The sequence below is a fragment of the Musca autumnalis genome, unplaced genomic scaffold (assembly GCF_047663935.1).
Source record: "Musca autumnalis isolate F117 unplaced genomic scaffold, ASM4766393v1 scaffold_4, whole genome shotgun sequence".
In the NCBI taxonomy this organism is placed as follows: domain Eukaryota; kingdom Metazoa; phylum Arthropoda; class Insecta; order Diptera; family Muscidae; genus Musca; species Musca autumnalis.
In genome coordinates, this window is record NW_027411977.1 from 230,995,570 (window position 1) to 231,021,906 (window position 26,337).

General features: G+C 34.3%; 1 protein-coding gene across 2 annotated transcripts in view; it reads right to left on the bottom strand.

Moving 5' to 3' along the window:
* bbg (PDZ domain-containing protein big bang) overlaps positions 1–16,060 on the bottom strand; it is a 537,119-nt gene extending 521,059 nt beyond the window's left edge. Inside the window, exon 1 of one of the 2 annotated variants that reach the window (XM_073983226.1) lies at positions 15,455–16,060. The gene's annotated coding sequence lies outside the window, so the exon portion shown is untranslated. The remainder of the gene's footprint in view (positions 1–15,454) is intronic. The other variant, XM_073983227.1, reaches the window with a different exon arrangement.
* Between the last annotated feature and the right edge of the window lie 10,277 nt (positions 16,061–26,337).

A 26,337-nucleotide genomic window follows, 5' to 3' on the forward strand; every position in this document is an offset into this window, starting at 1 on the left:
AGGATCTTCTACAAGCGTTGAAACCAATTCTAAAATGTTTGGTAGATCTTAGAGAACTTCAAAAGTCTATTGACTACAAAAAAATACCAGGAAAAATTTTACAGATTCTGCAAAATAAGGTTTTTAAACCAGGAAATCCTTGAAAACCCTTCACAAGCCAACCAAAACTAGAAAGCCGTTGAAAGGCCGCCATAGGCCTGCTGAAATCTTCAACAATTATGCTAGAGTCTTCTAAGGTGCCCTATAAGATTTTTTCCGACCTAGAAAATTCTCTAAAAGTCTTTGAAAACCTAAAAATTGTCTGCCTGAGACAAGATCATCCATATACGTTAACGTGACTACATGTTACGTGTACCCACAATGAGAATAACAATCAGACTTCGTTGAGCAGCCGACAACTAAACATTTACATGGATGTACGCATAATTTTAGTGGGGACACTGAACAAAACCGCACACACCCGCCACATGTTTACTGATCGCAGTTCTAACAACCACTGAATGCTGATACAAACTTTCTTGTGATTCTCTCACTACTTTACTCTCTTTTTAATTTTGAGCATCAATGGTTTAAGGTACTTCGATATACCTTCAGATTCTACAGGTTCTTGTCCTGGCCCTTATTATGTCCTCTAAAATCCTTCTTAAGATAAATTTCTGAATATAAACGTTGAAAAATATTTTCCGATACCTCTTAATCCTTCTTATGTACTCTAAAGATCACGTAAATCCTTTTAAAATTTCCAATATAAATTTTTATAGACCTCGCTTGTTTTCAGACAACTAACTGAGGCACAGACCTTATCTTTCTTAGACTCCAAATTTTTTTAACCACACTGTATTTACCTAACCTCGTAGAAATCCCTTTCTTTTTCAATAGCAACAAATACTTCGGTTTTGCTCTTCTGCCCTCACAGCACCCTTTGTGCGCGACCTACAATGGGATTACAATTCTCATTTAGTTGCATTTCAATGTGCTCCCTCTCCCTTTTTTCAATAAAGTCTAACTGATACTCTTTTTGTTGTTTTTGGAGCTATGCTAAGCCATGATATGTGTGGCAACATTGGCTACAACAACAAAAATAAAAACAACAATCTCCAATGGCGATGTCGTTGCCGGCTAACGATGACGACCACGACGACTTTATTCGATGTTTGTTTCAATTTACAGTTATTTTATAACAAACACACACACACCAAGAGACAAATTAAAATGCAACACAATGCAATGTAACCAAAGAGAGACAGGGAGAGAAAGAGAGAGTAAAAAACCTCCAAGACAGAGAGACAACATAACCCCAATGAACAGTTTCTCAAATTGAGAAAAAAAATGTGAGAGAGCATCAATTTAAATGCCTGTTGCTTGTGGAATGCACTTGTATCGGCAAGTTGCCGCTGCTGCTGCTATTGTTGTTGTTGTTTCTTGGATACTTTTTATAACTTGTTGCTGCTGTATTGGTTGTTGTTGTTCTTTAGTCAATTCACCATGTTTTTGCATACATTATTTTGTTGTAATTGATTTAAGTGAACGGTATTGTTTTCTTCTTCTGTCCACGATTGTTGTTGTTTAATGGTAGTGTGGCACAAAATAACCCGGGTGTGTTGTGCAAGAGAGTGCAGTGTGGTTTGAGGAGGGAGAGAGAGAGTGTGAGATTAAATTATGCTGAATCAACTAGATTTTTTTTTTCAACTTAAAGAGGCTGCTTAGAGTTCCCCCTGTACGCTACGTTTAATGGCCTTTTAATGGGTTGGAAATTAAGGTTTGTTTTCATTAAAAATTGGGAGGTTGTGTGTCTGCTCGTCTTTTGTGGATTTTCTTCTGTTGCAATGAAACGAGTAAAAAAATATAAAACATAAAACTGCATGGGAAAGCAGAAAAAATTTAACATGGGAATTAATTGTTGTGGTTTTTTAGGTCTACTTTAAACTAGAACTGCTACTAAGGAGAGGTAAGTTCAATGAGGTGTGTTCAGAAAACAATAACAACAAGAAAATTTTAAATGTCATAACATATTTATGCAGGTCAGTTAGTGGAACAGTTTGTAAAGAAGTGATTTAAATGTGTATTAGGAAGGGAAGGTTATGGAAAAACATTGACCCATATGTATGTTTGAGATTTTTGAAGCCTAATAAAAAATCTTAGAGTCTAAACTTTAGACTCTAAAGACCCAGAAATCTTTATGAAAAGAGTTTAATACTCGTAGATGCAGGGTAGTTTTCAGGGTGCATGAACATTTCAAAACTATCGCCGAACAGCCTTTAAACTGCATTTATCTAGTGTGGAAAATTACTTTTGATGTATTTTACGGTCAGTCGGAGAACAAAAGGTGAGTACGATACCTTTCCCAGCAATAATCACTCTGTAACTTTCAGCAACCTCTCTTAGTGAATTTTACTCTCTCAAGCAAGAAAAATTGCAGAGAATTATCGAACAACATTTTGCAAAAACTTCCAACAAAGTCAGCTGTTTCCAAAAATGCATGAACAATTTTTTTGTTGCTTTTGATATATTAAATTAAATGTCACAAAATCATTACTATTAAAATTAAATTTCAGCTATTTAAAGTGATAATCCTACGTACAATGCTTTATATTCTAAAATATTTGATATTGTGATTTTTTGGTCAAAAGCGTAAACGTTCACATTTTAATTTGTTTACATCGAACAGCTGATTAAATGTCAGCTGACCGCACTTGCAAATTTTTAGGGGACAAATCTTCCCAGCAAAAATGTGTAAGTTCTCAGTCACAGAACTCTCCAAAAATCTCTCCCAACTCGCCCTCCTTTACTGAACAATTTTGTTATCGAACAGCATTCAGTAAAAATTTTTACGAATTTTTGGGTTATCGTACAGAACTATAAAGGCCTGAACAGAATCAATCGTCGTTTGCTTTGCTTGCTTCCCAAATGTCAAATTATAAAGGAATGCCAGAGCCTCCTAAAGGAGAACGCAGGCGGATTTGCAAAGAGGCTCTGTCATTCCTTTATAATTTGACGCCGGAGTGAAAAGCCAATAAATACAATTAAAGTTGGCAGCCCCACTACCATTCTAGGGTACTGTGGACCAATCACCCACTTACCTGAAGCTTAATCGATTTTCGAAATGTCTACAATGAATGAAATAACAACACCCGTAACGTTGACGAACTTTGGCACACGGAAAAGGACACGAATAGGAACTTGGAATGTAAGAACACAAAACGATTCCACAAAGCTTGCGCAGGTTGTATCCCAAATGGAAATATTTGACATCCGAATCCTAGGGATAAGTGAAATGCGATGGATTCAAAATGGGGAGTTCATAACAGCAAACGGAAGTCTAGTTTTGTACAGTGGCAAGGAAGAAAGACGGGAAAATGGAGTCGGAATTATACTCTCAAGAGGAATTAAAAATACATTAAAATCTTGGAACGCGATCAGTAATAGGATCTTGACGACACGCCTCAATACTGCAGTGAGGAAATGTGTTACAATGTTATGCCCCAACAGAAGACGCTGAGAGTATAAATAAAGACGAGCTAGCTGGTTTTAGACCCCATCGCAGTTGTATCGACCAATCGAATACTCTCCGAATACTTATCGAGCAATCCATCGAATGGCATTCGCCCCTATACCTAGTGTTCATTGACTTCACGAAAGCCTTCGATTCAGTGAAACGCAGCGCAATATGGAATGCTTTGCAAAATAATGGAGTCCCACAAAAAATAATAAATATAATAAAAGCTATGTACGAGAATGTATCACTCAAAGTTCGACACAACAATATATACAACGATACGTTCACTACAAACATCGGAGTAAAGCAGGGTTTTCCTCTATCCCCACTGCTGTTTGCGTTAGTGCTTGATACCGTTATGGTCGAAGTGTGCAAGAGAAAAAGAGGAATTGTGTGGGGATTTCACCGCCATCTTGAAGACTTAGACTTTGCAGACGATATATGCCTAATATCCCATAAGCGTAGCGATATGCAAAGTAAAATCAACGACCTAACAATCCTCTGCAAACGTATCGGCCTTGAAGTCAACATTAATAAGACTAAGGCCATGCAAATAATGGTCTGTTCCTTTACTTTTGAAAATAGTAAAACCGGCAGAAGTAGTAAAAGTTGTAAACTGCTCCCATATGAATTGTACGGTATCCAAAGTAAAGGAACGCTTTTCGAGTAAAAAGTGGTAAAACTTGAAGATTCTTGCACGTAAAGGAACAGAGCTTAAATAGCAACGTCACCCTCAATTTTAATATAGATAATGTAGATATTGATTTTGTGAAACAATTTTGCTATCTAGGATGTATTATGTCATCCCAAGGAGGAGTAGATGACGACGTGAATTTTAAGCTGGGCAAAGCTAGAACAGCCTTTGGACGACTGAACAAAAAATGGAAATCTCCGCAAATATCCATCCATACCAAGCTGCGTATATTCAATGCCTGCGTCAAAACAACATTATTATACGGCAGTGAAACATGGTTGACTTTCAACTCAATACTTCAGAAACTACAAACGCAAATCAATAAATTCCTGCGAATAATTTGGCGTATATTCTGGCCTAACACAAAATCAAACAACGAGCTCTGGAGAAAGTCGAACGAAATACCTATTGGCAACCAACTAATGAAACGAAAGTGGAGCTGGGTGGGCCATACTCTTCGTAAAACCCCCGACAGCATCGCGAGGTATTCCTTGGAATGGAACCCACAAGGCAACACAAGACGTGGACGCCCGAAGAATAGATGGCGAAGAACGCTAACAACGGACATCGCAAAAATAAACCTGTTATTTAATGAAATAAAAATGATTAGTCATGATAAAGTAAAATGGAATGAACTTGTAGATACCCTATGTTCCCAAGTGGAATAAATAAAGGATAAAAAAATGTTACAAACAAAAACAAATTTCTATGTGGTTGTTGTTGAGTTGTATTTGTTGTAGTATTTACTTTACCTTCTTTGTTCTACTATGTTGAAAGACTTTAGAAATGTTTCTAAGACTTTCAATGCTTATATAGTGCGGGAAGTTACTTCTTGAATGCCTTCCGTGGGATAAAAAGCTTTTTAAGGAAGATTAGAATGCTTCCCTAGAGATTTAGAACTTTCCCTAGAGATATAGAACCTTCGGATGAACTTAATAAGACCTTTCAACGAGTTTTAAAAGCCTCCAAGGCCTTTAAAAATTGTATAAGGAAATGTGGAAGATTTAAGGCTTGAGACAAACTGACATGAAGAACCTAAAAAATGGCTTATAGTTCTTCTAAGGAGGGTAAAATGTCAAAAGACATTCTTAGGACTCTAATAGACTATTGAAGGTCATCCAAGGTTTTCTAAAGCTTTATAGAGAAGTTAAGAAGCTAGAAGAAAATCGTAAGAGGCATGGAAATATTACAAAGATTTTTTTAAGATATGCCCAAGATCTTGAAGTCTATCATACATCTCTGAAGACTTCTAAAAAGCTCTTTCTAGGCCTGCTAAGTTATTGTAATAAACTTCAAAAGGCTTTACAAGACTTCCAAAAGAAATCAGGAGACCTGTGAAGGTCTTTCAATGGTTATACAGCCTGGACACATTCATACGAGTATTAGTTATTTCAAGATTTGTTAAACAACATGAAGTATCTTAGATTTCCGAAAGCCTTTTATAGGTGTTCTAAAGTTTTATATGGATTTTTTGAAGACTTGGTTTAGGGTTTAGGAGGCCTGTGGAGATCACGGAATATAGTCAAGAATAATAAGAGTTACAATGGACAACTTTAAAGTACCTAAAAACAAGTAAGAACGGCTTTAAATTCGAACGGGCCGAACTTGTTACAACCTCCACCAGGAGTGGTATTAAAGTAAAAGGGAACAATTAGTTTCCTTTCGTTTATGAAAATGGACTTAATACCAAATTTCAGCAATTGCGGTAAAAACAATATCGCTAACCTTTAAAACACGGAAAACGTCAAAACGTCGATCTATACCGACAAATTTCTGGCGTAAAGTTTTTAGACTCAAAGAAGACTAAATACTAAATTTATGATATTTCAGTAGAATAATGTGTTTAAAACCTAAAAATACCGTAAATCACGAAGAAGACGTGGACCTATAATGATAATTCTTTTCTGGAACATTTTATAAACCCATGAAAGACTAAATAAGAAATTTCAGTCATTTCGGTGGGATATTAAAGTCACATCCTTCACGATTATGAAAATCGGGAGGCACCGTTCTATGGGGGCTATATCGACAAATTTCATATGGAAAGTTTATAACTCAAATGAGGACTAAATACCAAATTTCAGAAATATCGCAAAAATATTGAGGCTACAACCTTCAAAATACCGTAAATCGGAAGGTACCGTTCTTGGGGCTATATGAAGGTGCGGACCCATACCAACAAAATTCTGGGGGAAAATTGTATTGTCTCAACGAAGGCTACGTACCAAATTTCAGCCATTTCGGTGTGATAACGAAGCTAAAACCTTCAAAATACCGAAAATCGGGTGGTACCATTCTATGGGGGCTGCATTAAGGCGTGGGCCTGTACCAACAAATTTCTGTGGGAAAGTTTTATTACCCGAACGAAGACTAAATACCAAATTTCAGCCACATTGGATGAATATTGAGGTCACAACCTTCAAAATACCGAAAATCGGGCTATATGGAGGCGGACCTATGGACCTATACCGACAAATGTAGAGTGGAAAGTTGAATACCCCTAACAAAGACTAAATACCAAATTTCAGTCATTTCAATGGATTATTGTGTCCATAACCCTTAAAATACCGAAAATCGGGAGGTACCGCTCTATGGGGGCTATATGAAGGCGTGGACCTACCGAATAATTTCTGGGGGAAAGTTTCGTACCCCCAATGAAGAACAAATACCAAATTTCAGCCATTTCGGAGTAATATTGAGACCACAACCTTCAATATACCGAAAATCGTGAGGTACCGTTCTATGGGGGCTATATGAAGGCGTGGACCCATACCAACAAAATTCTGAGGGAAAGTTTTATACCGCTAACGAACGCTTAATACCAAATTTCCGTTAATTCGGTGTGATAATGAAGCTAAAACCTTAAAAATAGCGAAAATCGGGTGGTACCGTTCTATGGGGGCTATATCAAAACGTGGACCGATGTAGCCCATTTGCAATACCAAACATCCTAGGAGTAATAGAAACTTCTATACCAAATTTCAAAGCTCTATCTTAAAAATTGCGAGCTGTATCTTGATTTTAACAGACGGACGGACAGACGGACATGGTTATATTGACTTAAAATTTTACCCTGATCAAGAATATATATACTTTGTAGGGTCTCCGATAAATATTTCGATGTGTTACAAACGGAATGACAAATTAAACTCCTCCATATTATGGTGGAGGGTATAAAAATGTCTCGGGTCTTTTGAAGGTCTTCCGAATTATGTAAAAAATGTTATAAGGAACTTGTGAAGGCCTTGAAAGACTAGTAGAAGATCATAGGATGTCTGTTAAGGCCTTCCAATGGGTATCAACTATATAAACTTATTTTTAGATAACATAGGGCGCTTATGAAGGTCCTTCAAAGGTTAGATAGTCTAGAAAATTACTTTTGGATGTCATAGGAGGCTTTTGAAGATCATTTAAGGGTTATCCAGTCCTAAGAGGCTTATGAGAATTTTTCAAAGGTGAGCTAAATTGGAAAATTACTTTTGAATAAATTAGCAAGCTTGTGAAAGCCTTGCAGATGTTACTTAGTGCGGAAAATTACTTCTTTATAACTTAGGAGACTTGTGGAAAGTTTTTTTCTAATCTAAAAAATTAGTTTTGGTATTTTTAATCGTCCGTAGATTTCTGAATGACTTTTGAAGGTCCTCCAATATCTAAATAGACTTGAAGAAGATCGTGAGTGCGGAAAATTATCTTTTTTATATGTTATCAGGCTTATGGAGGTTATCTACAATTATTTTTGGTATCTTTTATCTTCAGTAAATCTCTGAATGACTTTTGAAGTTCCCCAACATCTACATAGACTTGAAGAAGATCGTGGGGCCTTGTAAAGTTCTTTAAAGGGTTTTCAAGTTTAGAAAGCTGTTTGTCGAAGGGGTGTGCTCCTTAAGACCTTTCGACTCTTACCTAGCCAGGAAATACAACTTTTGGATAAATTAGTAGGGTTGTGAAAGTTCTCAAGCTTTATCTAATCTACGAAATTACCTTTCGATAACATAGAGGAAAGTCTTTCAGACGTTATTTGGTCTGGAAAATTACTTTTGCATAGCTTAAGAGGCTTGACCAGATCTTTCAAGGGTAAACTAGGCTGACAAATTAATTTTGAAAAACTTGTGAGGCTTTTAAAAGACTTTTAGAAGCAATCTAGTCTGGAAATTACTTTTTGTATAACCAAGGTGGCTAGAAAAGGACTTTAAATGGTAATCTAGTCTGGAAAATTATTTTTGGTATAATCTGGTATGATGAGCAGGAGAACTTGAAAGCGGTTTTGTACTTTAATGGTAGAAACACAATGAATTTTGTTGCTTGCTTGACGTTCAAGGCCTGGGTACATAAGCTGCCTCCCCTGCTTGCCTTGCTTGCTTCTGATAAAAGAATAAAGAAGATCGGGCCAATTTCGAACTAGTTTGCACTTTTCTTCTTTATTCTTTTATTTCTGTTATGTCAGAAATGAAGCAGGTAAGCAAGACAAGCAGGCGAGGCAGCTTATGTACCCAGCCCTTAAACGCTTTTGAAGGTCCATGAGATCCACATTAAAATGTCTGGGGCTTGTGAAGGTACTTAAGGTTTAGCTGGTCTAGAAATTTACGTTTCCAAACAAACTTGGACCCCTTTTCACTTTCATCCTCACTTCACTTACTTCCCACACTACTTCTCATCATCCCCCCAGACGAGAGTTAACTTTCCGAAAACACTAGTCCATTGACGATTCAACGAAATCATACATACAACTGACCCGCGTAGAATGGATTCTTTTCATTGGCTCGGCTCCATCTTAAAAGATAAATTTCTGAACATAAACGTTGAAAAATATTTTACGATAACCTCTCAAAAATGTTGGGTTTTAACTGCGGATCCCCAAATTTTTGGAGCTGTTGACATTGTGATGAGTGTAGGGTTTCTTGAGATCTATGTTTAACTGGAAGCATCAAACTTTTATTCGTTCCTCCCTCAACTCCACCAGGTACCCATTATCAAGTACATGGTCGTATTTCCCCGCTTACTTGAGAAATTGGAACAATGAACTCTTCTCATTGACTCGGTTCCATCTTAAAAATATAAATTTCTGAATATAAACATGGAAAAATTGTTTCCGATAACCCCTTTATGGTGTTGTTATGAAAACCGGACTATGGATACACAAAATTTTCGGAGTAGTTGACATTGTGGTGTGTGTTAGAGTTGTGTAGTTCCGGAATGAACTAGTTCCAAGGAACTATAGGAACTATATCCGGCTCTTTAATTTGTATAGTTCCTTTAGTTTATATAGTACTTCGATCTTTCTTTCAATAAACGTAAATCAAGGCCTGGGTACATAAGCTGCCTCGCCTGCTTACCTTGCTTGCTTCTGATAAAAGAATAAAAAAGAAAAAGGAAACCCAGTTCGAAATTTGCTCGGCCTCCTTTATTTTTTTATTTTTATTATGTCAGAAATGAAGTAGGAAAGCGAGGCAATCAGTCAAAACAGCTTATGTACCCAGCCCTTCACATCCTAGTTACATCGCTGCAATTTATTTACTTTTATGTCAATTCATCCACCAAAAGATGAAAACAAAAAGAAAGAGAAAGATTCGTTAAACTACTTCACTCTAGGAACTATTTGGAACGAAGGAAATAAAAAGAACGACGAAAGAGAAATATTCATTGAACTATATCGGTCTCGGAACTATTTGGAACTATGGAACTATATTAAGGAACTAGTTCCTTTTGGCAAAAGGAACTAGAAAGATCGATCCACTCCAGGAACTTGATTACCCAACTTTAGTGTGTGTAAGCCTCCTCCGATAAAATAACTTAAAAAAAAATCAGAAATGATTATGGATCCAGGTTTTTAGGTATTTCTTGTTAAAGAACAGTAGAATTTCTTTGGATCGACCTTCTACTGGAAACTTGACACTTTCATCCGATCCTCTACCAATTCCACAAAGTACCCATTGCCGCATATACCTATGCTGTTATTTTCTCCCGAACTTGAGAAGTTCGTAGAATGGATTCTTCTCCTTGGCTCTGCTCCATCTTAAAAAGATACATGTCTGAATATAAATGTTGAAAAATATTTTCCAAGAGTTATTATTGCACTCAACAGTTCTAGCAATCCTTGTCTTTTTACATAATTTTCCCCGCCTTTATTTTGGCTTCGAGGAAACACAACAAAAAACTCTTCCATTCATCATATTTTGCGCGCTTAAAGCCAAGCAGTATTTGTTATGCTCAAAAATACTTTCATATTTTAGCTTTCATATAGGAAAAAAGTAAAGAAAAGAAATAAAAATAACATTCAAACAAGACGAAGATAATGACTTTTTAATTACAGCATTTTAATTTTGACACATTAAAGCGTTTTCTAAAAAACAAAACAAAAACCCAGCGAAGTTGCCTATAAAAGTTTATTATGAATTTAAAAGAAACAGAATTAGTAATGGGAGAAAAGGGGCGGCATTCTAGTTACTATATATTTAATGTTATGAAATTTCCATTAAGATGTTTATGTTTCTTTTCACAAAATACAAGTGAGTTCAAGAGACAAAGTTGTATCCACGCAAAAAAAGATTTGTTTTTTATATGATCTCAATTTCATTTCTCTTTCAGACATTTCAGTCATTGCACCCAATTTACGAGATTTGCTACTCTGCATCTGGTCTTTCGTAATTACAACAGTTTACTATAAATAAGCAATTTAATTACATTTGCTAAATATAAATAGAAATCAATACGAAAAACTAGGAAATTTATTTTCAAAATAAAGTTCAAAGCCCACAAACGTTTTAAAAATAACATTAAACTTCCTTCAAAATCTAAAGGCAGAAAAAGAAGAAAAGAATTTGTAAAGAAAACATTAAACAACACGATTTGTAAATAAATTAAAATGGAAAGACAATGAAATGAAAAAGAAATCCTTGACGGGATAGCAACGAGAAGTTCTTCGCATAGAGGTTCTTTGCATAGAAAATTAAATTGGGGAAAATCGTAGTTAGCGAATTGCTAACACCCATAGTAAAGTTTTCACTTTATAACATAAAATGACTCCATTTACTTAATTAGATACGACAAATCAAATTCCACGGAATAACATAGGGATAGGTAAGATTTTCACTGGCTTTTGGGTGGCTGTGGAGAAGTTTGTATCTTCAGTACATTCCAAAACCAAATTCATATCGGCGGCCCCCGAAATATTTTGAGATAGATGAGCTCAAAGTTGGAAAATATCACCACGGATGTGCAGTTGAGGGACAGTGGGCATTTGATGGAGCTGAAAGAGGACCTAAAAAGGTTCATGTTTCGAGGATCGATCCAAAACACTACACACCAAGAAATTCGCTGCCACGCATCAAGAAATATATTAAATCATGGACCCAGACTTGATAATTACGGTTGTGGGAAGAATCTTCATATTTTCAGTAAACAACTAAAGATCCGCCTGTCTTCAAGTGCCCTACTGAAATGCCACCCCGCCCCTCCATACGTAATACAGATATTGACTCAATCTCTAATGTCATCATAGTACCGGCATTCCGTCAGTATATGCTGCCAGTCTTCAGTCATCCCACACCCACATAAATCTGTCCCGGACAGGCCTCTTACATATAAAAATGGATTTAGAAAGCCATGCTCCGTCAGTAAGAATCCCAGACTCATGCTAAAGCCGAAGTCTGGGCGGTCCAGTACGAACGTAGCGTCACGAATAAATTCGTACGTCACCCTATCTTTGTCCGTCCACCTAGTCCGTCCACCTAGTCCGCCACCTAACAGCAGCACGCTCCCGAAGGATTGTCCGCAAGATCCTTCTGACCAGCAGTCAACTTGTCCTTCAAACGATCAAAGTGCGGCAGGAAGTTCATTCTCTCGCCCCTCGTTATTCCAAGGTACTTGAGTTGCTTGACATATCGATGCCGTGGTCACCAAATCGAACGTGGGGTCGTGAGGTCGAATGTGCGCTAATCTGCCTTACAGCACCATTAGCTCAGTCTTCTCCCTAGACACCTCAAGACCCACTCGGTCTCTCCAGACTGCCACGATGTCCATGGCCTCCTCAGTTGCAAGCCACGCCACAGAACAGTCCTACATCTCGCTTTCAGGTCAAAGGGCAGGGCGCCAAGTAACACCTGCATTGCGTCCGTAGATACAGTGCGACACACTGGCAGACATGCTAACATGACCACTCGTTGATACGACAAGAGCTTCCTACGCCCAACAGGAAGCACCATATGTTGCACAAGCAACAAAAAGTCCACCAGATATGGTGCGCATGGAACACCTGCTCAAACCCCAGTCGGTCCTTCTGACCATACCAGCAACAACAGTCAACTTGTCCTTCAAACGATCAAAGTGCGGCAGGAAGTTCATTCTCTCGGCAATCGTTATTCCAAGGTACTTGACTAGCTTGACATATCGTATGCCGTGGTCACCAAATCGAACGTGGGGAGGTCGACTGTGCGCTAATCTGCCTTGCAGCAGCATTAGCTCAGTCTTCTCCCTAGACACCTCAACACCCACTCGGTCTCTCCAGACCCCCACTATCCAGTTCGACATGAGTCTCACCTTCGATCATAAAGAGATCATCTGCATACGCACAGATCTTGAAAGTGGTCGCTAACTCCCTCAGCAGAGAATCCATTATGTGATTCCAAATAAATCCCACGGTAGCGGGTTCCTTCGTACCGGATTGACCCGAAACATTAGTTTTTCGGCGGCTGCCAACGCATCATCAAACCTATGCTTCTACGTAGGTTTATATGCTGCTACAACAACAACAAATGGACCATAGATAGATGCTGCTACAACAACAACAAATGGACCACAGATAGACCCGTGAGGGCAGCCTCGCTCCACATCTGTCCAGACCGTCTCATTGGCTCCCACGACACAAGCCCTTCGTCCACTGAAATAACTCAACCAGAGAACAAACTCCCGACACCTAATCTCAGACAGCTTACCGAGCACGCTATCCCACGAAAGGAAGTCAAATGCGCGACGGTAGTTGACAGTCCACAAACTAATCTTTTGTTGTTTCATCAAACATTATGCCGAGGGTCAAGGAAATATTCACAACCCCATGTTGGGCGCCAAATTGCGTAAGGGGGTTTTCAAATATTGATTTCTATTCTCGGCCATTTAAGAAACTTTAAACAATAATTGAAGCCAAAATTCCACCATATATGGTGCGCACGGAACGCCAGCTCAAACCCCAGTCGGTCCGCAAGACACTTCTGACCATACCAGCAACAGCAGTCAACTTGTCCTTCAAACGATCAAAGTGCGGCAGGAAGTTCATTCTCTCGGCAATCGTTATTCCAAGGTACTTGACTTGCTTGACATATCGTATGCCGTGGTCACCAAATAGAACGTGGGGAGGTCGACTGTGTGCTAATCTGCCTTGCAGCAGCATCAGTCAGTCTTCTCCCTAGACACCAGTCTTCTTCTCAGTCTTCTCCCTAGACACCTCAACACCCACTCGGTCTCTCCAGACCCCCACGATGCCCATGGCCTCCTCAGCACGACTTTCCAGTTCGATACGAGTCTTACCTTCAATCATGATGAGATCATCTGCATACGCACAGATCTTGAAAGTGGTCGCTAACTCCCGCAGCAGAGAATCCATCATGAGGTTCCAAATAAATCTCACGGCAGCGGGTTCTTTCGTACCGTATTGACCCGAAACCATAGTTTTTCGGCCAGCGGCTGCCAACCCAGCATCAAACCTTTGCTTCTACGTAGGTTTATATGAGGGCAGCCTCGCTCCACATCTGTCCAGACCGTCTCATTGGCTCCCACGAGACAAGCCCTTCGTCCACTGAAATAACTCAACCAGAGAACAAACTCCCAACACCTAATCTCAGACAGCTTAGCGAGCACGCTATCCCACGAAAGGAAGTCAAATGCGCGACGGTAGTTGATAGTCGATAAACTAATCTTTTGTTGTTTCATCAAACCTTATGCCGAGGATCAAGGAAATATTCACAACCCCATTTTGGGCGCCAATTTGCATAAGGGGTTTTTCTTTTTTTATTGATTTCTATTCTTGGCCATTTAAGAAATTTTAAACAATAATTGAAGCCAATAATCCATGATTCCACTTCGGGTGTCAAACTCGAAAATAATTAATTTTTAAAGATTTTAAACAATTTTTCACTATTGAATTTCAGTTTAAGAGAAAAAAACCCTACGTTGGGCGCCAATTTGCATAACAAATATTTGAAAATGTCAATATTTCACAATTTTTTCAATAAATTGGGACCTCTCTCGACTTATTTCATTGTAGCCAATAATCCATGCCCTCTGCCTTTTTGGGCGCCAATCTCTAAGATATTTAATTTTTTTATATTATGTATGTTCGCTAACCCAAAAATTTTTACAAACTTTAACAAAATGCTGTTCGATAACAAACTTGTTCAGTAAAAGAGAACTTAAAAGTACTTTTTACTTGCGAAATTATCGAACAGACCTACATATTATTAGGTGTGTTCGTTTACTCAACAATTTGTACAAATTTGTACAAGTTCAGCAACTTCTTGTAATCGGCTAAGATCTTCTGCATTGTACTGTTGAGTAAACAAACAACATCCAGTAACAATTTGTACAAATTTTGAGTAAACGAACACACATATTATTTTACTTATCTAGGCCTCCTTTAACTCCCACTGGAGCCTAGGTCGCTAACAGTCATTGAAACCAACAAATCCATGCGTCTCCTACCTTAGGCTCCAATTTCATATGATTTTTATATTTGCTTTGAACACTTCACTATGCATGGCCATTTATAACAAAATATTAAATTTCAGTTAAAAAAATTAATTATATACATTAATTTTTTTTCATATACTTGATTATTCATAGAACGTCACCAAAGCACGTTTTGTTAGAATTAAGAAAAAAAAAAAACATCCGCCAAAAATTTCAATTACACACGAAATTTTATTAAAAACCAGCTGTTTGAATCTTCTTTTTTACACTCATTTTATGTCATTCACAAACAATTTATTTAAATTATAGCCATATGTTGTGTTGTTGTTGCTGTTATTTTTTTTATTATTGATTATCACCTTAGAAACGGTTTTGCTTGTTATTTTTTGTATTTTTGTTGTTGTTTTTCTAATAATTTATTCACTTTATAACATAACATGGTAACATCTACCATCCACAATAATAATTCTCAATAAAATTTTTGGCATTTTTTTCCACATTCAAACGCGTTTTTGAAATGAATTTTTAACGTAATTATTCATTCACTTCAAAAACCTCAAAAACAGCAATGGAGGGAACACACTTACACATTAACGAACACACTACACTTCGTAAACGAACGAACTCACAACAATTACTCTGTTATTTCAAAGTTCTTCTCAATTTGGGTTTATTTTCTGATGTTATTATTTATTTTCTTACTGTTGTTGTTGCTGTTGTTATTATTTCACTTATGTACAAAATAAATAAATTTTAATATTTCGTTTTGTTATTTTAACAAAATATAATTAGTATTATTTTAATTTCGTTTCGCCGTTTATTTCTTCTTCGTTTTTTTTTATTTATTTTCTTCTGCGGTCGCTCGATATTATTTTCATAAAACAAATGCGCGTGCTTTACGCCTTACGTATCAAACTCTGACTGTGCTCTATCTACGGCTTAATAAAGATACTTGGCTCAAATGTTGCTGCTGCTGTCGCTGTCTCTGCTGCTGCGGCGTATGTTTCAACGACAGAGGCCACAATACCTACCACAACGGCACAACAACCAAGCAAGCAAAGCCAAACAAAACAAATCAAACATGAATGGTCAAAAGCAACAGTTACAATAACAAGAACAACAACAACAACGGCAACGTAAACAACCATCACTTCGTTTCACATATCGTTGTTAGGTCGTGTAGCAACTGGCTTAGTTTGTTATTGTTTTGTATGGTAACATGGTGATTTCAAGGAGAGGAGAGTGGAAGAGAGTGCAACGGGTAGTAAACAAACCACAATTAAATCAATGAGACTACCAACATTTCTCATTGTTGTGCTCAAACCCAGAGAAATAACAACAAAACAATCCAATTGGAGAAATCAATGGGTATTAAAGGCAAGAAAATGCCCTTCCCCATATTTTATATACACTGGGAAATTTAGGGATTTTTATGGGGGTATTTTGAAGCCTAAAAACGTGGAATTTTTAAAAAAAAATATTTTTCTTGCTCCACACAAAACGTGGATTTTTTAAAAAATATCTTTCTTGCTCCACACAAAACGTGGATTTTTTAAAAAATATTTTTCTTGCTCCACACAAAACGTGGATTTTTTAAAAAATATTTTTCTTTACCTACACAAAACGTGGATTTTTTAAAAAAATATTTTTCTTTACCTACACAAAACGTGGATTTTTTAAAAAAGATTTTTCATAAACCACACAAAACGTGGATTTTTTAAAAAATATTTTTCATAAACTACACAAAACGTGGATTTTTTAAAAAATATTTTTCATAAACTACACAGAACGTGGATTTTTTAAAAAATATTTTTCATAAACTACACAAAACGTGGATTTTTTAAAAAATATTTTTCATAAACTACACAAAACGTGGATTTTTTAAAAATTATTTTTCATAAACTACACAAAACGGGGATTTTTTAAAAATTATTTTTCATAAACTACACAAAACGTGGATTTTTTAAAAATTATTTTTCATAAACTACACAAAACGGGGATTTTTTAAAAATTATTTTTCATAAACTACACAAAACGTGGATTTTTTAAAAATTATTTTTCATAAACTACACAAAACGGGGATTTTTTAAAAATTATTTTTCATAAACTACACAAAACGTGGATTTTTTAAAAATTATTTTTCATAAACTGCACAAAACGGGGATTTTTTAAAAATTATTTTTCATAAACTACACAAAACGTGGATTTTTTAAAAACTATTTTTCATAAACTACACAAAACGTGGATTTTTTAAAAATTATTTTTCATAAACTACACAAAACGTGGATTTTTTAAAAAATATTTTTCTTTCTCCACACAAAACGTGGATTTTTTAAAAAATATTTATCTTGCTCCACACAAAACGTGGATTTTTTTAAAAAATATTTTTCTTGCTCCACACAAAACGTGGATTTTTTAAAAATTATTTTTCTTGCTCCACACAAAACGTGAATTTTTTAAAAAATATTTTTCTTGCTCCACACGATACGAGGATTTTTTAAAAATTATTTTTCATAAACTACACTAAACGTCGATTTTTTAAAAATTATTTTTCATAAACTACACAAAACGTGGATTTTTTAAAAATTATTTTTCATAAACTACACAAAACGTGGATTTTTTAAAAATTATTTTTCATAAACTACACAAAACGAGGATTTTTTAAAAAAAATTTTTCATAAACTACACAAAACGTGAATTTTTTAAAAAATATTTTTCATAAACTACACAAAACGTGGATTTTTTAAAAAATATTTTTCATAAACTACACAAAACGTGGATTTTTTAAAAATTATTTTTCATAAACTACACAAAACGTGGATTTTTAAAAATTATTTTTCATAAACTACACAAAACGTTGATTTTTTAAAAATTATTTTTCATAAACTACACAAAACGTTGATTTTTTAAAAATTATTTTTCATAAACTACACAAAATGTTGATTTTTTAAAAATTATTTTTCATAAACTACACAAAACGCGGATTTTTTAAAAAATAATTTTCATAAACTACACAAAACGCGGATTTTTTAAAAAATATTTTTCATAAACTACACAAAACGTGGATTTTTTAAAAAATATTTTTCATAAACTACACAAAACGTGGATTTTTTAAAAATTATTTTTCATAAACTACACAAAACGTGGATTTTTTAAAAATTATTTTTCATAAACTACACAAAACGTGGATTTTTTAAAAAATATTTTTCATAAACTACACAAAACGTGGATTTTTTAAAAATTATTTTTCATAAACTACACAAAACGTGGATTTTTTAAAAATTATTTTTCATAAACTACACAAAACGCGGATTTTTTAAAAATTATTTTTCATAAACTACACAAAACGTGGATTTTTTAAAAAATATTTTTCATAAACTACACAAAACGTGGATTTTTTAAAAATTATTTTTCATAAACTACACAAAACGTGGATTTTTTAAAAATTATTTTTCATAAACTACACAAAACGCGGATTTTTTAAAAAATATTTTTCATAAACTACACAAAACGTGGATTTTTTAAAAATTATTTTTCATAAACTACACAAAACGCGGATTTTTTAAAAAATATTTTTCATAAACTACACAAAACGTGGATTTTTTAAAAATTATTTTTCATAAACTACACAAAACGCGGATTTTTTAAAAAATAATTTTCATAAACTACACAAAACGCGGATTTTTTAAAAAATATTTTTCATAAACTACACAAAACGTGGATTTTTTAAAAATTATTTTTCATAAACTACACAAAACGCGGATTTTTTAAAAAATAATTTTCATAAACTACACAAAACGCGGATTTTTTAAAAAATATTTTTCATAAACTACACAAAACGTGGATTTTTTAAAAAATATTTTTCATAAACTACACAAAACGTGGATTTTTTAAAAATTATTTTTCATAAACTACACAAAACGTGGATTTTTTAAAAATTATTTTTCATAAACTACACAAAACGTGGATTTTTTAAAAAATATTTTTCATAAACTACACAAAACGTGGATTTTTTAAAAAATATTTTTCATAAACTACACAAAACGTGGATTTTTTAAAAATTATTTTTCATAAACTACACAAAACGCGGATTTTTTAAAAAATATTTTTCATAAACTACACAAAACGTGGATTTTTTAAAAATTATTTTTCATAAACTACACAAAACGTGGATTTTTTAAAAATTATTTTTCATAAACTACACAAAACGTGGATTTTTTAAAAAATATTTTTCATAAACTACACAAAACGTGGATTTTTTAAAAATTATTTTTCATAAACTACACAAAACGTGGATTTTTTAAAAATTATTTTTCATAAACTACACAAAACGCGGATTTTTTAAAAAATATTTTTCATAAACTACACAAAACGTGGATTTTTTAAAAATTATTTTTCATAAACTACACAAAACGCGGATTTTTTAAAACATAATTTTCATAAACTACACAAAACGCGGATTTTTTAAAAAATATTTTTCATAAACTACACAAAACGTGGATTTTTTAAAAATTATTTTTCATAAACTACACAAAACGCGGATTTTTTAAAAAATAATTTTCATAAACTACACAAAACGCGGATTTTTTAAAAAATATTTTTCATAAACTACACAAAACGTGGATTTTTTAAAAAATATTTTTCATAAACTACACAAAACGTGGATTTTTTAAAAATTATTTTTCATAAACTACACAAAACGTGGATTTTTTAAAAAATATTTTTCATAAACTACACAAAACGTGGATTTTTTAAAAAATATCTTTCATAAACTATACAAAACGTGGATTTTTTAAAAAATATTTTTCATAAACTGCACAAAACGTGGATTTTTTAAAAAATATTTTTCATAAACTACATAAAACGTGGATTTTTTAAAAATTATTTTTCATAAACTGCACAAAACGTGGATTTTTTAAAAATTATTTTTCATAAACTACACAAAACGTGGATTTTTTTAAAAATTATTTTTCATAAACTGCACAAAACGTTGATTTTTTAAAAATTATTTTTCATAAACTACACAAAACGTGGATTTTTTTAAAAAATATTTTTCTTGCTCCACACAAAACGTGGATTTTTTAAAATAATATTTTTCTTGCTCCACACAAAACGGGGATTTTTTAAAAAATATTTTTCTTGCTCCACACAAAACGTGGATTTTTTAAAAAATATTTTTCATAAACTACACAAAACGTGGATTTTTTAAAAAATATTTTTCATAAACTACACAAAACGTGGATTTTAAAAAAAAAAAAATTTCATACACTACACAAAACGTGGATTTTTTTAAAAATATTTTTCATAAACTACGCAAAACGAGGAATTTAAAAAAAAAATTCATAAACTAAACAAAACGTGGATTTTTTAAAAAATATTTTTCTTGCTCCACACAAAACGTGGATTTTTAAATTTTTTTTCTAGCTCCACACAGAACGTGGATTTTTTAAAAAAATTTTTTCTTGCTCCACACAAAACGTGGATTTTTTAAAAAAAATATTTTTCTTGCTCCACACAAAACGTGGATTTTTTAAAATAATATTTTTCTTGCTCCACACAAAACGGGGATTTTCTAAAAAATATTTTTCTTGCTCCACACAAAACGTGGATTTTTTAAAAAATATTTTTCTTGCTCCACACAAAACGTGGATTTTTTAAAAAATATTTTTCTTGCTCCACACAAAACGTGGATTTTTTAAAAAATATTTTTCTTGCTCCACACAAAACGTGGATTTTTTAAAAAATATTTTTCTTGCTCCACACAAAACGTGGATTTTTTAAAAAATATTTTTCTTGCTCCACACAAAACGTGGATTTTTTAAAAAATATTTTTCTTGCTCCACACAAAACGTGGATTTTTTAAAAAATATTTTTCTTGCTCCACACAAAACGTGGATTTTTTAAAAAATATTTTTCTTGCTCCACACAAAACGTGGATTTTTTAAAAAATATTTTTCTTGCTCCACACAAAACGTGGATTTTTTAAAAAATATTTTTCTTGCTCCACACAAAACGTGGATTTTTTAAAAAATATTTTTCTTGCTCCACACAAAACGAGGATTTTCTAAAAAAAAATTTTTCTTGCTCCACACAAAACGTGGATTTTTTAAAAAATATTTTTCTCGCTCCACAAAAAAACGTGGATTTTTTAAAAAATATTTATCTTGCTCCACACAAAACGTGGATTTTTTAAAAAATATTTTTCTTGCTCCTCACAAAACGTGGATTTTTTAAAAAATATTTTTCTTGCTCCACACAAAACGTGGATTTTTTAAAAAATATTTTTCTTGCTCCACACAAAACGTGGATTTTTTAAAAAATATTTTTCTTGCTCCACACAAAACGTGGATTTTTTAAAAAATATTTTTCTTGCTCCACACAAAACGTGGATTTTTTAAAAAATATTTTTCTTGCTCCACACAAAACGTGGATTTTTTAAAAAATATTTTTCTTGCCCTACACAAAACGTGTATTTTTTAAAAAATATTTTTCTTGCCCTACACAAAACGTGGATTTTTTAAAAAATATTGGCCCAACAAAGGCCACAAAACGTGGATTTTTTAAATGAAATTTTTGTGGCCCACCGGCCACAAAACTTGGATTTTTTAAAAGAAATTTTTGTGGCCCACCAAAGGCCACAAAACGTGGATTTTTTAAATAAATTTTTGTGGCCCACCAAAGGCCACAAAACGTGGATTTTTTAAATAAATTTTTGTGGCCCACCAAAGGCCACAAAACGTGGATTTTTTAAATAAATTTTTGTGGCCCACCAAAGGCCACAAAACGTGGATTTTTTAAATAAATTTTTGTGGCCCACCAAAGGCCACAAAACGTGGATTTTTTAAATAAATTTTTGTGGCCCACCAAAGGCCACAAAACGTGGATTTTTTAAATAAATTTTTGTGGCCCACCAAAGGCCACAAAACGTGGATTTTTTAAATAAATTTTTGTGGCCCACCAAAGGCCACAAAACGTGGATTTTTAAATAAATTTTTGTGGCCCACCAAAGGCCACAAAACGTGGATTTTTTAAATAAATTTTTGTGGCCCACCAAAGGCCACAAAACGTGGATTTTTTAAATAAATTTTTGTGGCCCACCAAAGGCCACAAAACGTGGATTTTTTAAATAAATTTTTGTGGCCCACCAAAGGCCACAAAACGTGGATTTTTTAAATAAATTTTTGTGGCCCACCAAAGGCCACAAAACGTGGATTTTTTAAATAAATTTTTGTGGCCCACCAAAGGCCACAAAACGTGGATTTTTTAAATAAATTTTTGTGGCCCACCAAAGGCCACAAAACGTGGATTTTTTAAATAAATTTTTGTGGCCCACCAAAGGCCACAAAACGTGGATTTTTTAAATAAATTTTTGTGGCCCACCAAAGGCCACAAAACGTGGATTTTTTAAATAAATTTTTGTGGCCCACCAAAGGCCACAAAACGTGGATTTTTAAATAAATTTTTGTGGCCCACCAAAGGCCACAAAACGTGGATTTTTTAAATAAATTTTTGTGGCCCACCAAAGGCCACAAAACGTGGATTTTTTAAATAAATTTTTGTGGCCCACCAAAGGCCACAAAACGTGGATTTTTTAAATAAATTTTTGTGGCCCAACAAAGGCCACAAAACGTGGATTTTTTAAATAAATTTTTGTGGCCCACCAAAGGCCACAAAACGTGGATTTTTTAAAGAAATTTTTGTGGTCCACCAAAGGCCACAAAACGTGGATTTTTTAAATAAATTTTTGTGGCCCAACAAAGGCCACAAAACGTGGATTTTTTAAATAAATTTTTGTGGCCCAACAAAGGCCACAAAACGTGGATTTTTTAAATAAATTTTTGTGGCCCACCAAAGGCCACAAAACGTGGATTTTTTAAATAAATTTTTGTGGCCCACCAAAGGCCACAAAACGTGGATTTTTTAAATAAATTTTTGTGGCCCACCAAAGGCCACAAAACGTGGATTTTTAAATAAATTTTTGTGCCCACCAAAGGCCACAAAACGTGGATTTTTTAAATAAATTTTTGTGGCCCACCAAAGGCCACAAAACGTGGATTTTTTAAATAAATTTTTGTGGCCCACCAAAGGCCACAAAACGTGGATTTTTAAATAAATTTTTGTGGCCCACCAAAGGCCACAAAACGTGGATTTTTAAATAAATTTTTGTGGCCCACCAAAGGCCACAAAACGTGGATTTTTTAAATAAATTTTTGTGGCCCACCAAAGGCCACAAAACGTGGATTTTTTAAATAAATTTTTGTGGTCCACCAAAGGCCACAAAACGTGGATTTTTTAAATAAATTTTTGTGGCCCACCAAAGGCCACAAAACGTGGATTTTTTAAATAAATTTTTGTGGCCCACCAAAGGCCACAAAACGTGGATTTTTTAAATAAATTTTTGTGGCCCACCAAAGGCCACAAAACGTGGATTTTTTAAATAAATTTTTGTGGCCCACCAAAGGCCACAAAACGTGGATTTTTTAAATAAATTTTTGTGGCCCACCAAAGGCCACAAAACGTGGATTTTTTAAAGAAATTTTTGTGGTCCACCAAAGGCCACAAAACGTGGATTTTTTAAAGAAATTTTTGTGGTCCACCAAAGGCCACAAAACGTGGATTTTTTAAATAAATTTTTGTGGCCCACCAAAGGCCACAAAACGTGGATTTTTTAAAGAAATTTTTGTGGTCCACCAAAGGCCACAAAACGTGGATTTTTTAAAGAAATTTTTGTGGTCCACCAAAGGCCACAAAACGTGGATTTTTTAAATAAATTTTTGTGGTCCACCAAAGGCCACAAAACGTGGATTTTTTAAATAAATTTTTGTGGCCCAACAAAGGCCACAAAACGTGGATTTTTTAAATAAATTTTTGTGACCCAACAAAGGCCACAAAACGAGAATTTTTTAAAGAAATTTGTGTAGCCCACCGAAGGCCACAAAACTTGGATTTTTTAAAGAAATTTTTGTGGTCCACCAAAGGCCACAAAACGTGGATTTTTTAAAGAAATTTTTGTGGTCCACCAAAGGCCACAAAACGTGAATTTTTTAAATAAATTTTTGCGGCCCAACAAAGGCTACAAAACGTGAATTTTTTAAATAAATTTTTGTGGCTAAACAAAGGCCACAAAACGTGAATTTTTTAAATAAATTTTTGTGGCCCACCAAAGGCCACAAAACGTGGATTTTTTAAATGAAATTTTTGTGGCCCACCAAAGGCCTCAAAACGTGGATTTTTTAAATGAAATTTGTGTGGCCCACCGAAGGCCACAAAACTTGGATTTTTTAAAGAAATTTGTGTGGTCCACCAAAGGCCACATAACGTGGATTTTTTAAATAAATTTTTGTGGCCCAACAAAGGCCACAAAACGTGGATTTTTTAAATAAATTTGTGTGGCCCAACAAAGGCCACAAAACGTGGATTTTTTAAATAAATTTGTGTGGCCCAACAAAGGCCACAAAACGAGAATTTTTTAAAGAAATTTGTGTAGCCCACCGAAGGCCACAAAACTTGGATTTTTTAAAGAAATTTTTGTGGTCCACCAAAGGCCACAAAACGTGGATTTTTTAAAGAAATTTTTGTGGTCCACCAAAGGCCACAAAACGTGGATTTTTTAAATTAATTTTTGTGGCCCAACAAAGGCCACAAAACGTGGATTTTTTAAATAAATTTTTGTGGCCCAACAAAGGCCACAAAACGTGGATTTTTTAAATGAAATTTTTATGGCCCACCAAAGGCCACAAAGCGTGGATTTTTTAAATAAATTTTTGTGGCCCAACAAAGGCCACAAAACGTGGATTTTTTAAATAAAATTTCGTGGCCCAACAAAGACCACAAAACGTGGATTTTTTAAATAAATTTTCGTGGCCCAACCAAGGCCACAAAACGTGAATTTTTTAAATAAATTTTCGTGGCCCAACAAAGGCCACAAAACGTGAATTTTTTAAATAAATTTTTGTGGCCCACCAAAGGCCACAAAACGTGGATTTTTTAAATGAAATTTTTGTGGCCCACCAAAGGCCACAAAACGTGGATTTTTTAAATGAAATTTTTGTGGCCCACCAAAGGCCACAAAACGTGGATTTTTTAAATGAAATTTTTGTGGCCCACCAAAGGCCACAAAACGTGGATTTTTTAAATGAAATTTTTGTGGCCCACCAAAGGCCACAAAACGTGGATTTTTTAAATGAAATTTTTGTGGCCCACCAAAGGCCACAAAACGTGGATTTTTTAAATGAAATTTTTGTGGCCCACCAAAGGCCACAAAACGTGGATTTTTTAAATGAAATTTTTGTGGCCCACCAAAGGCCACAAAACGTGGATTTTTTAAATGAAATTTTTGTGGCCCACCAAAGGCCACAAAACGTGGATTTTTTAAATGAAATTTTTGTGGCCCACCAAAGGCCACAAAACGTGGATTTTTTAAATGAAATTTTTGTGGCCCACCAAAGGCCACAAAACGTGGATTTTTTTAAATGAAATTTTTGTGGCCCACCAAAGGCCACAAAACGTGGATTTTTTAAATGAAATTTTTGTGGCCCACCAAAGGCCACAAAATGAGAATTTCTAAGTCCTTCAAAGGTTGCAAAGGGGGTATTTTAATAAAAATTTCTGTAGAGTTCCAAAGTTCTATAAACTCAGATTTTAAAAATAACTTTAAATGCAAATATGTCAAGTATGTCAAATACATAGATCTGAAAATAAAAATTTATTTAATTATTTTATGTTACCAAACCAAGCTAATAAATTATTATTGCCTCTTTTTTACAGAAATTTTAGACCACGTTTTTCTAATGTTGCATTATTTCCCAAGGTAGAGTGTCTGCTGAATCCTCTCTCACTCTCATAGTGAGAGAGAGTTCCAATCTAATTTAATGAGTTTGCTTACCTTACTTAAGCCATTGTCAAGAAATGCTGCCAGAAAAGCCGCATGAATCTCCCCATTTATGTTGAACGAGAGAGTGAGAGGAAGAGAGTGTTGAACACCGTTTTAATTGAGTATGAATTAAAACAAATAAACATATGGAACTGTATGCGGCACATAGCAAGACAACAAATGTTTTCTTGAGGCTGCATGACTGGGGTTGGCTGCTTGATGATTGAAAGACAGATGACCGTTTGTTTGGTTGGTTGATTTGCAAAAAGGCAAAGAAATTTGCCGTTTGCTAATTTAATGGCAATTGTGGTTACAGCCGGAATGCTTTGGCTGCCGACTATCAAATCATAAAAATAATAAAAAGAAATAGCACTTTTATGCAAAAACAATGCAAAATGGGTTTGTCCGCGAATAGAAAAATATTTAATAAATTTTAACGTTTATTATTTTTATTAAAGTCATATTGCGAGATCAATGGATGGATGGAAGCTACAAAGATGTAAGAGCAGACAAATGAAGAAGAGACTTTCAAATTACATGTCTTGTCAAATAACATGTGTGGCGTCTATATCATGTGGCATCAAACCTCCTTCAAAC